Source organism: Engraulis encrasicolus, chromosome 22, assembly GCF_034702125.1.
Source record: "Engraulis encrasicolus isolate BLACKSEA-1 chromosome 22, IST_EnEncr_1.0, whole genome shotgun sequence".
Classification (NCBI taxonomy): Eukaryota; Metazoa; Chordata; class Actinopteri; order Clupeiformes; family Engraulidae; genus Engraulis; species Engraulis encrasicolus.
This window is the reverse complement of record NC_085878.1, coordinates 32,430,669-32,442,999: the sequence shown is the minus strand read 5'-3', so window position 1 is coordinate 32,442,999 and position 12,331 is coordinate 32,430,669. Positions and strand designations below refer to the sequence as shown.

At 45.4% G+C, this 12,331-nt stretch overlaps 1 long non-coding RNA gene across 2 annotated transcripts in view; it reads left to right on the top strand.

The window, feature by feature from the left end:
- LOC134439207 (uncharacterized) overlaps nt 1-3,533 on the top strand; it is a 58,919-nt gene extending 55,386 nt beyond the window's left edge. For both annotated transcript variants that reach the window (XR_010032727.1, XR_010032728.1), the window contains one exon: nt 3,437-3,533. This is a non-coding gene — a long non-coding RNA (uncharacterized LOC134439207). The remainder of the gene's footprint in view (nt 1-3,436) is intronic.
- Nucleotides 3,534-12,331: the final 8,798 nt, after the last annotated feature.

Below are 12,331 nucleotides of genomic sequence, written 5' to 3'. Positions count from 1 at the left end.
ATTCAACACCTCGAGAGTAAGAATGAATTCACTCTTTGTCCAATGACTCAACCCACAGGGTCAACTTTAACACTCATCTATGGACTATTGAGTGTTTTTGCTCCAGTGTATTTGTTCCTACTTTTTTCTCTCTTCAACACTCCAAAATGTGATGTCAATCAACTGTACCGTGTAGAGGTCTTGGGGTGAGTATTTTTTAAAAAGGTCCTGGAAGTACTGTATGCAGAAAGTCTAAAGCGCACATGATGCCGTTCCAGGAAAGGGTGCGCGAACAGGACCCCATTTAATCCTGACTGCATAACAGTGGAATGTGGGGCACAATGGCGTAACCCGGGCAACAAAGTAGTGTCATTCATGGCGTGCACACACACAGGAACGCTCGCACGCGCATGCACATACACACACACACACACACACACACACACACACACACACACACACACACACACGCAAGCATGAACGCACGCACGCAGGCACACGCGCACGCGCGCACACACACACACACACGCGCGCGCGCACGTACGCACGAGCACATTGTGGCCACAGTTTATTGACTCCCTACCATCCCTAAGCTATCAACCCCACCAAAATTTCAGCTTCTCTTTCAAACGCATTTTGCTGTAATTTTAGCTAAATTATTTCCAATGACCCATCACCTAGCAACCGTCCTGTTTATCCCAGGCCACTGAAGGTGTATAATTCATCCGTGATCGTTTTCCAGAGGGCCAACCGCTCCTATTCCTCGTGTCCACCAATGAACTAAACCTTCACCCCGGGCCACATGCCTCAAACAAACTCCCCTCCCCCTCCTTCCCTCTCTCTCTCTATCTCTCTCTCTCTCTCTCTCTCTCTCTCTTTCTCTCTCTCTCTCTCTCTCTCTCTCTCTCTCTCTCTCTCTCTCTCTCTCTCTCTCTCTCTCTCTCTCTCCCTCCCTCCCTCTCCCCCAGCCTGGTGAATCTTGCCTCAGTCACTGCCAGCTTTGCATAGGCATGCAGGCTGGGCTGATGTGACTTTGCATAATTTGAATAATGCCATTCATGGAAATGTACAGGGCCGATGAAATTTTAATAGGGTTTGGGATAACACAACAGCACCTCATTTAGAATCACCCTCTCTATCTCTCTTTCTCTCTCTCTATCCATCTCTTTCTCTCTTTCTTTCCTTATCCCTCTCTGTCTGTCTTTCACTCTCTCCCTGTCAGTCTCTCTGTCTCTGTCTCTGTCTCTCTCTCTCTCTCTCTCTCTCTCTCTCTCTCTCTCTGCTCCCTAGGTTCTAGCTCACTGTGCTAACAACACTTATTACATTACCACATCATCTATGCTTTGCTTTTTCCCCTGAACATAGACTTATAATTAAAGAGTGTCATGTACAGTATGCTTGCGAATGGCAAGGGAGAGAGAAAAAATGTTTGACTGGGCTGGGATGAGATGAACAGATTTCTCCTTGCCCCCGAACGGAGATCGAAAAGAAGACCACAGAACTGTTTTCGGGGGTTACAGGGATGTACACGCGGGCGGGTGTGGGTGTGAGTGTGGGTGTGGGTGTAGTAGGGGTCTTTGAAATTGCTGTTTGTAAAAGCCAAAATCAATATTTCAGCAGTGAAAAGGAGAGTTGCTGGGTTGCATTTTTCATGTGATCTGAATGGTGAATAATTTATTCAGTCATAAAGGTATGATCTGCTGACTGCGAAGGTGAGAGACACATCGCGCTGAACCACCAGATTCGACTTTTTCTGACATTGCCTCTCTCTGGTGCAACACTATACTATATAATACGTAGTAATACATAGTACAATATACATATACAATATGTATATTGTATATATACAGTGACAACCCATACGCGACCCGTACCTACTATATGTATTATATACTTATTTATATATATGTGTGTGGGTCAGTGACGATTCAGCAGTAGCACACGTCAGGGCGGTGCAACGACAGCCAGTGCCACTATTGTAGGCCTATGGATTTTTGTTTGTTTGTTTGTTTTTAGTAGACCATCTAAGATGCAAAGCATTCAATGCAGCATATCAACCACCAATTACAAATTAATTTATGGACATTAGATGCCGTTGTGCCACCCAACGTCTGAGCCCCAAAATACGACCTTGACCCATATATATATATATATATACGCTATATATTACACATACTGTATATATTACAGTAAAAAGAGCCTGTTCACCTCTGTTCACCGCAGTCCCCCTTTGCTCTCTGTGGAATCTGCGTCTACATCTTTTGAGCACGATTCCAAACAAGCCTCCCATGCATAGTGACCTTGAGCTGCTCCTGTAATCTTCCTGACATTTGCCTGCTCCTGTTTTTGTGCCGGGCTAAGTCCAAATGATAGTGCCCCGCAGTACCCTAAAAGTCCCCCTACCCACCGCCCCCTTCTACCTCATGCTGTGAGCTGTGTCATCACTGACCACTGCATGACCATTGGCCTGGTGTCAAATGCGTTATAAAGCCACCACACGTAAAGCCGCATGTCTTAAACTGAATCCATCATCATATGTTCAGGCTCTCCACACATACTCCCTTTTGTGTTTGTGTTATCTGTATCTCGAATTGGCTTTTGTTGTGTGTGTGTGGAGCTTTTGCCCTCCGGTCCACCACGTCCTCGTCCTCGTCCTGCCCCATCCCCGTCCTGTTCCTCACCCCATGCCATCCCATACCCCCGGACCATGGATGGGATCAGGAGCACAAAAGCTCCTCGCCCCTCTGTGTTACCCACCCCTCCTATCCTTGGAGATTACAACACCAATTAGTCTGCTGTTTCCTGACATTCTCCCATCAAAGCTGAGAAGTGCAGGCTTTTATTTTTTTCCACATCAAAGACTATTATTCTTTCTTTTCTCCCTTCAAATCAACATCTAACCCAAAGGATCTATGAGCTGCTCTCTTACTCTCTATCTCTCTCTCTCACCCCTGTTTTCTTTTGCTCTCTCACTCGTTCTCTCTCTCTCTCTCTCTCTCTCTCTCTCTCTCTCTCTCTCTCTCTCTCTCTCTCTCTCTCTTTCATTCCTTTCGTCTTCTCTCCCCGCCCCGAGTTGGCATCTTCTTTGACTGGGATCATAACAGAACTGGCAATGCAAGCCAAAGACAACAAGGGAGAGGGAGCTACCGTACCCTAGAGATGTCAAATTGTTTATTGTCTCTCCTTTATCCCTCTCTCTCTCTTTCTGTCTTTTTTCTTTGGGTACTGGCTCTTATTATTCTACCACCACATGTGAAAAAAGGCACAAATCTAAATCCAGCTTCAGCCGCCTTTTCTTTGTATGCCAGGAATGTGTTCCGCATGCCCCCCCCCCCCCCCCCACCCCCATACTGATGTATTGGGGAGTGTGGCTTTGAAAATGTATGATCCATGTGCATAATGTATAATGATGTTTTAAATATAAGACACCCCCTCCCCCTTTTTTCCTCCCTTTCAGACAGAAAGCTGTATGACACTGGTTTATCAAGTCTATTGATCTCTGCAAGGGTTTGAGTGAAAGAATCTGTGGAAAGGAAAGGGAGATGGAAAGGGAGGAGGGAAGGAGTGGAAAAGAAAGAAAGGTAGAGGAGAGGAGTTGAGAGATGCAGGACATAGACAGGTGGGAGACATGAAGCTGACAAAACAGCAGTGTTGATGCGGTGAGGCACCATCCTACAATCTTTCTGACAGAACACTGAGCACTGCAAACACCGGAGCCTCTGTCGACTTATGAGAATAATACACGGCAGGAAATTCCACAAATCGCTGCTGATGAAACGGGACCAAAGCGTTTTTATTACAGCCGTTTGAACCAGCGAGCAGACCACTTAGTAGCTCAGACAGATATTGCTGTTGTGAAATGTTATTTTATTCATCGTGCACACTAATCGAAAAGCAAGCATATCTCTGATCGTTTATGCTCGCTCTGGCTGAGATCTAACGTAGCAGGGTTTGTGGTTTCATAGAAAAAAGAAACTGCCAAAGCATCTGTAATGAAGGGGGGAGTAACCACCCAACACAGGCTTGTAACCTAGCGCTTTGTGGGCAAAACATGCACAAGTGCACATCTTGGACCCTTCTTATGGTGCCCCATCACACTGCCTTTCCCTTCGGGAAGTGTACCTATGCACTTCACACACACATTATCCCATCCAATGTGTCCTACCTACTCATGCTTCATCCGTCACTGGGATCCCTTACGCTGGGGTAAACCTAGCCTGGGACTCCTTAATATGAGTCGCACAGTACAATAGGTGTGCCCCCAATGACCTCGTAGGAAGTGATCCCACTTCTGACACCAATTCAAGTGAATGGGGAGAGAGGCCACCCCACCCCTGCCGTACCAGACACGCACACTGACCACAACACCAGATAGACTGGCTTCTTGGGATATCAGTACAGAGCACATCCTTCACCTCAGCGATGGTCCTTTGACTGCAATGCCAAAGAGCCAGGCTGCTTCAAATGGCAGGCAGGGCAGAGATATTCCTCAGGCCTCCTGATCGACCTCCATCATGGTACTTTTCCCACGACCACCCATCAGCCCTGGCCCCCGACCTTATGCTCCTGCCTTGGCTATCTATCAACCTAACATGGCTCCTTAAAAGACTCATACAGGAAAAATTAGGAAGCGCACTCCAGTGCTCAGTATTTCTGAGGCCGTGTACTGCACTGTAGCTCCAGGACTGGGTCAATAAGCCATATCTCATAGGCATGGCTGCGGCTGACCCAGCCTTGTGAATGAGGCCTGGGCTAGCTGGGCTAATCAAAGGAGGCCTGGGTGATGTGTGCCGATGGAGAGGCACCATTGATCCACTCCTGATAGACTCGCCAAGTGAGCAAGCTCTTGAGTTTGAGCTCTCTCTCTCTCTCTCTCTCTCTCTCTCTCTCTCTCTCTCTCTCTCTCTCTCTCTCTCTCTCTCTCTCTCTCTCTCTCTCCCTCTCTCTCTCTCCTTCTACCTCTACCTCTTTCTGCCCCCCCTCTCTTCTGTGCCAGGACAAAAGGCCCTAAGGGAAGATGTGGACGAGAGCGCAGAATGTACAGACCTGCATGTACAGTTTGGATTTTGACTCCTTTTTTTCCATTTTCTTCTCCTTCTCCTCAATTTTCTCACCTCCAAAGTCCCTCGGTTGCTGTTGGAAAAGCTTTATTTGTGAAGTTTCTCATTTTTGGCACGCATTCATAAAACATTGTTCTCATACAGCACAGTACCTGCCCTCCCAAGCTGTTTGTTCCCTCTGGTGCACCATGCGTGTCCATTTCCTATGCATTTTAATATACCGCAACATCCTATATATAGTGCACTGCACAGAGAGCTAGGAGCAGATTGTGTGATCTCTCCCATGTATCAACGCGAGTCTTGCCGTTTTGGTGGAGGTGTTGACCAAGGACCCTTGCCTGCAGGATGTGTCTACGTACATTCTTTTGTAGCGTTCGTAGCGTACTGTCTTTCACAGCATGCTACACATGTCATTAACCCCCTTGTACAAAAAGGGAAAGTGCAGTACATGGGCGCATTAGCATTGAGTGCTCCAGGGCTAGGTCTGACTATACTATACACATTCACTAACACAGTGTGCCGCAATATGGACACCTAGGCTTATGCTTAGCTGATAATCCCCCATTAATGTATGGAGGCATCAGTGGCGAGGGCTCAGTGTGTGCTAAAGCAGAAAGCAATTGGAGGCAATACATGGTTGCACAAGCTTATCTTATTAAATATAGAAGCTTGCATCAAACACAAGGGGGAAAAACACTAAGGTTTCCTGCATGTCCCTTTGAAGTGTGGTTCTTTTAGCTTAGTATTAAAGCAAATGACCTTTTGACCTTGAATTAGCAAGAGAACCGACTGTCAGGAACTGATGATTTAAAAGACATCAAACCTGATGAACCTGAGACAGAAAAAGCATGATGTTCTTGTGTCTTTTCTGTAGTATTTTCAAACCACTTGACGAGACTGCATAGCAGCAGACAGTCATGGTTGTGTGTTCTGAGGCCGTTCTGTCTATGCTGCATTTTTATATGCAATGCTGTGCCCAATGCATTATGCATGCACATACACTTAAAGCCCAAGAGAATGGACTATTGTAAATATAAATCCAGTTGAAATTACAAATATGTATGGGCACTCTGTACGGCACTACACAGCTGATTTCTGTTTGGAGTACTGTATTATATTGTGGCACTACAACACACACATAATATCTCTTCTCTCCTCGTTTCCCCTCTCCGCTCTTCTCCTCCTCTCTGCAGTTCTGTCCAAACCTCTGTAAGCTACAAGATCTGTCTGCCGTTTTTCACGTCGTCCCTCTCTGTAATGCTGTGCACTTCCTCTAATAAGCTTTTGATAAAGTGCCTGTGTTAGTGCGTAGAGATACCACGTTCTTTGTGGGGAGAGATTACTCACTCACGAGTCTCTGCTGGTTACCTCCAGCAAGCGGTGCCAGTCGACGTGTTGTTGTAGAAGGGGCCTGTCAGAGGAAACAATGCCGAGGCTGCTGTTACACATGCTGGGTGAAGCGCAAAACGGAAAGACTGATTTCATAGGCTGTCAAAGATTAAGGCAGCACACAAGAGTTTGGGAGGAGACGGTAGTCAGAGTCTTATTTATTTTTCTTTGTCGTCGTAATTATGCGGTTGTGTCTTACTCATCCTGGAGTCCTAGATGAGGAAGACGTAATATGTTATTCATAGTGCGAGTTGTTTATTTGCTGTTTTTTTGTTTGTTTGTTTATTTTGTTTTTCTCTGAAAGAGACTTGTGAGATATTTGTGAGACAAGACAACCAGTCATAGAATAGGAGTATCTTAATTGCCATCACTCATACTAAGTCCATAAACCTCCCTATCCTATTATTTGTCATATATTTCGTTTTTCGTGTGCCTGAAAAAATACCATACATTTTCACAAATGTAACCAATTTGTTATCATTTTCCGCTGTCAAGGGTAAGGTGATTAATATATTTTGAGATCAAGTCTTTTCTAACTCTTTTCATCTGTGTATCATAAGAAAAAAATGTACAAAAGCCTGTCGAGTAAAGTAAACACACAAAAACGCATATAAACACAAACACACGCTCGCTTGCACACACGAGTGCGCGCACGTGCACACACTGACACACACACACACACACACACACACACACACACACACACACACACACACACACACACACACACACACACACACACACACACACACACACACACACCACCCGGAATAAATATCTGAAATTGCCGGACAAAATAACCCTGGAATGCTCCCAAACTTCCAAGCGAGGGCCCATGGGATACCTCTTGTGCTCTGGCAGGGTTAAGCCACAAGCTCTCTGCAGTGTGTGAGAGAATCCTCCCCCCTCTTGTTAAGGAAATGGAAGTGTCCGGGGTGCTTTTCACTAATGGGCATGGGTCACTATTAGAATCGTGTATTGCACACTGCCTGAATGCGAATGGGGAGGGGAGGGATGCAACCCCGGCCCTTAAAGTGGCAAACACAAGCACACACACAGACACACACACAGGCATACACACGCGCACATACAAACACAAACGTGCGCACACACAAAAGCGCACACGCAGACACGCACACACACACACACAAGCACACACACACACACTCTCTCCCTCTCGCGCACACACACACACACACACACACACACACACACACACACACACTCCCTCTCGCGCACACACGCACACGCACACACACACACAAACACACACAGACACACACAGACACACACACACACACACACACACACACACACACACACACACACACACACACACACACACACACACACACACACACACACACACACACACACACACACACACACACACAGGAAAAAAACTGTGGCTCCAAACTTGGGCTCCAATTAGTAAGGCCTTCCCCCCATTTAACCAGCCATGAATTCATGTGCGGTGTAGTCTTGCCGGGCCACTGTATAGAGGGGGCCTCCAACTCTCTCTCACTGGCTTCTCCTCTATGGATCCTCTAGCTGAAAAGGAGTATTGTCATGCTAAATGAGAAGCCCAGTTGAAGCATGTTTGGTTGGATGGAAGGGGTTCAACTATGTACGTAGTGATTTGGCTGACTGTATTGAGGTTTTTGTTCCCATGCAGAGTAAAGGGGGAAAAAATGTGTGTGTGTGTGTGTGTGTGTGTGTGTGTGTGTGCGTGCGTGCGTGCGTGCGTGTGTGTGTGTGTGTGTGTATGTGTGTGTGTGTGTGTGTGTGTGTGTGTGTGTGTGTGTGTGTGTGTGTGTGTGTGTGTGTGTGTGTGTGTGTGTGTGTGTGTGTGTGTTTGTATGAGAGAAAGGGAGAGAAAAAGAGAAAGACAATAACAGTATCCATGTGTGTACTTTGTACATCAGTGTGTGCATGTGCATCCGTGTGTCTGTGTCAGTGTGTATGTACCGTATGTGTGTGTTTTTCTTTCATCCCCAGTGGAATTGTCTAGGGACTGCCATGGATTTCATATGTCTCGAGCCTTTGGAAATGGCTGTCAAATTAACTTGGCTCGTCGGCGGCAACAGTTGTGTTTTCCTTAACAAGCAGATGGACACTGGGATCGGAAAAAAATCACGGCCATCACCATCATCAACGCAACTCCCACTTATATAAACAGCACGAGGGCCAGGCTGGCGCAGCTGCGTCTTTAATAGCGTCGCTACCTCATTTCAACCTAAACACCTGGCCAGCAGGTGCCAGGCCTGAAACAAAACTAATGAACATCTCCTTTGTGGCAGCCAGGTACGCCGCCGCGTCCCCAAACGTCACTCGCGTCTCGGCATTCGCTCGGTTCCTCACATTGTCCTCTAACACACAACACAGGGCTCTTTTGGGAGTGTTTGACAGACGTTTGTGAAAGGGCGAGCGAAAAAGTTCTCTCCGCGATGTACCTTGGCGCCTTTTGACCCCCCTCTCCCGCTAATAAATCAATTCGTGAACCGGTTAGCCAAAGCCATAATTACCAATTTGTTGGGGATTTAGAGATCATGTTGTGTGTTGTGTGTGTATGAGAGGAGCTTGTGTGCGTGTGTTTGTGTGTGCGTGTGTGTGTGTGTGTGTGTGTGTGTGTGTGTGTGTGTGTGTGTGTGTGTGTGTGTGTGTGTGTGTGTGTGTGTGTGTGTGTGTGTGTGTGTGTGTGTGTGTGTGTGTCTGTGTGTCTGTGTGTCTGTGTGGGTGTGTCTGTGTGGGTGCGTGTGTGTGGGTGCGCGCGCGTATGTGTGTGCGTGCGTCTGCATTTGTGTATGTATGCGTGCGTGCGTGTGTGCCTGCGTGCGTGCGTGTATGTGTGTGTGTGTGTGCGTGGGCGGGTGTTGTTGAGGTTGGGGGGGGAGTCGTGGAGAGGTTTCAATGACAACCTTGTAGTTCATAAAGAGCAATTAGCCTCATCTGACTCTGCTAATTGAGGAAGAAGATTGATGGCAGAAGAGAGCGAGCAAAGTGTGTGTGAGAGGGAGGGGGGGTTGTTGGTGGTGGGTGGTGGAACGAGATGCAAGATTATGCGAAGAGGGGTGGCGCCACGAGAGGGAGGGAGGGAGGGCAACCGCTAAAATGGCTGACCGCAAGCTTGTTATCATCAGTGCCTTGGTAAACACAGTACTAAGTGCCCTGCTGGGCTGGCTTTGGCGAATCGTTAAACGCGCTTTTAAATTCACAGATTTACTGTGCCACTCTTTGTTCGAGACAATAAAGCAGCACAAAGAGCTTGTTTGTTGAGCTAATAATGATGCACAGATTATGAAATATTTATGGCTGCGTGCGTGGTGCTGCACGCAGCTCTCACTGTGTGTGCTGGTGCTGCTGTCGAGAATTCAAAGCGAAATACTCATCTTCATATTTATGGGATGGAGATTTGTGTCAAGGCCAGCAATCCTTTATGCCTCCGCAGCACTAAATGTGATGAAGGGGTAGCACTCAATTAGCATGACATGTAGTAAGCCTTTTTTACAATGTAATACATGATATGAATGGTTTTAATAGGGTGTAGTGTAGGGTATTGTAGAATATAACATGGGTAGTATAGTATAGTATAGTATAGTATAGTATAGTATAGTATAGTATAGTATAGTATAGTATAGTATAGTATAGTAGGCCCTATAGTGTATTATAGTATTTTATAGTGAAGTATTCATGCAGGGCTCTAAATTAACACCAGCCAACCGGTCAAATGCTGGTGAAGTTTCAGTTTGGCTGGTTGAAAATACCAATTTACTAGCCATTTTGACCCATTATTGAGTGTGTCTTTGGCTACTAGTAAGATTGGCATCTACAAGTACAAGCAATTTTGGCTGGTGATAAAAAAGTTTATTTAGAGCCCTGGTAGTATTGTATAGTATGGTATGGTGTAGTATGCAATAGGGCATGAGTAATGTATAGTCTAATAGCCTGGCATTAAATATCCCACATAGTGAAAAGTGGGTCAGTAAAATATAATATAGCATCGTCTAGTAGTATCAATTTCCTGAGATTTTACTGTGGCTAAGCAAATGGTGGTGGTGTTGGAATAATGCCAGGGGCATTTGGAAAAAAGTTTTAACAGAGCAACTTCTCCTGTGTCGTTCATAGTATTGTATAGTATAGTATAGTATAGTATAGTATAGTATAGTATAGTATAGTATAGTATAGCATAGCCTAGCCTAGCCTAGCATTAGTATAGTAGTAGGCTATTGTATAATAGTAAAGTATTATGGTGTAGTGTGGTTTGGTGTTGTAGTTTGTGGTTTAACATTGCATTATATATTATAGTAAAATATAGCCTATTATTGTATTAAAATATTATACAATATGGTCTAGTAGTATCACTTTCCTGAGATTTGACTGTGGCTAAGCAAATGGTGCCGGGCCACGTGTGCAGATGGATACAGTGTTAGCATGAAGGGATGCACCTGGCTGCCCACCGCGGATGGTGTCAGTTCCTGTGGTATTTAAATGTTGCACCACGTATTAAGGTATGGCTGCTCAGTATTGGGAGAAACACAAACACGCACGCACATACACAAGCACGCACACACGGACGCATACACACAACCAAAAACCCTCCCCCCAAAATACGAAGCGTTGCCAGTAGCAGACAGAAAGGCTTACAGTGCCTGCGAGCAAGGATTTGTCCAGAAACTAGTGTGTGTGTTTTTTTTTCTTGGTGAGGAGCAGTATTAGCAGCCAGTCATCAGACCATCAGACCAGACAATCCTCCTGTGTCCAGCGTTTTTCTTCTTAACCCCCAATGCAGTCACGTGTCGTCAGGTCTTCTTAGAGGAAGACCATGCTCAGCTACGGATGCTGCTCCATTGGTGCTACATATCCTCTGTGTCTGGGGACGTTTCCCTGTAGCTGTACCGTTCTACTCTACAGAACCAATTGCAATCTGTCTGTCATTTCGCCCCCAAACTATGTCGGCTTCTACTGGAGACTTGTGGAGCATGAAAAACCCCTTACAATGGCCGGATTTTACCCCTTGAACAAAATCCACCTAAACTCTGTAGCCAACTTGTCCCATGCAATACATACGACACATGCGACACATTCTCCACCCCATTGTCACAAATGTCAGGTGCACGTTACAACTAAATTATGTACTAGGAACAAATTGTTGAATCAAGGTTTAATATAATGATAATATATCAACAATTACAGTATTTCAGTTGTTATTCATATTCATTTGCAACACGTCTTCTGCACCTCCAAATTTGGTTTGCTGATGCTGTATATCCACAGTGTCTATATGCTGTACATGTTTCAATGAACAGAGTGTAGTTTTTATTCTGTAGTCTTCGATGAGGATCCAACCTTTTGGGTGCTTTACAGTTAGAAATCTCTCGCTTTAACTTAAAACAGTTTTCCAGACTGTATCAAAGCTCTGATGTTTTTTCAAGTGACAGCTTGTGTCAGGCAACCCTCACAGGCACTTGTTTCCATTTGTACAGTATCTCCCTCCTTCTCAAACACTTTATTAGTTTTAGATGAGTTTCTAATGGTTTCCCTTCAGCATCGCAATGTCTAGAATGAGACATAGTGAATCAAACTACGCACTGTCAGATTGCAATATCTAAGTTGATGGGATCTCAAAATATGTGTGGTGGTGGTGGTGCAGGCCTATACATAATATACACATGGGTCTCTGAAACATAGTGAATCAAACTACGTACTCTCAGATTGCCATATCTAAGTTTATGGGATCTCAAAATGTATTGTGTTGTGGCGGTGCAGGCCTATACACATACATATACATGGATATCTGAAACATAGTGAATTAAACTGCACACTCTCAGATTGCAATATCTACAGTAAGTTTATGGGATCTTAAAATGTGTTGTGTTGTGGTGGTGTAGGCCTACACACGCATA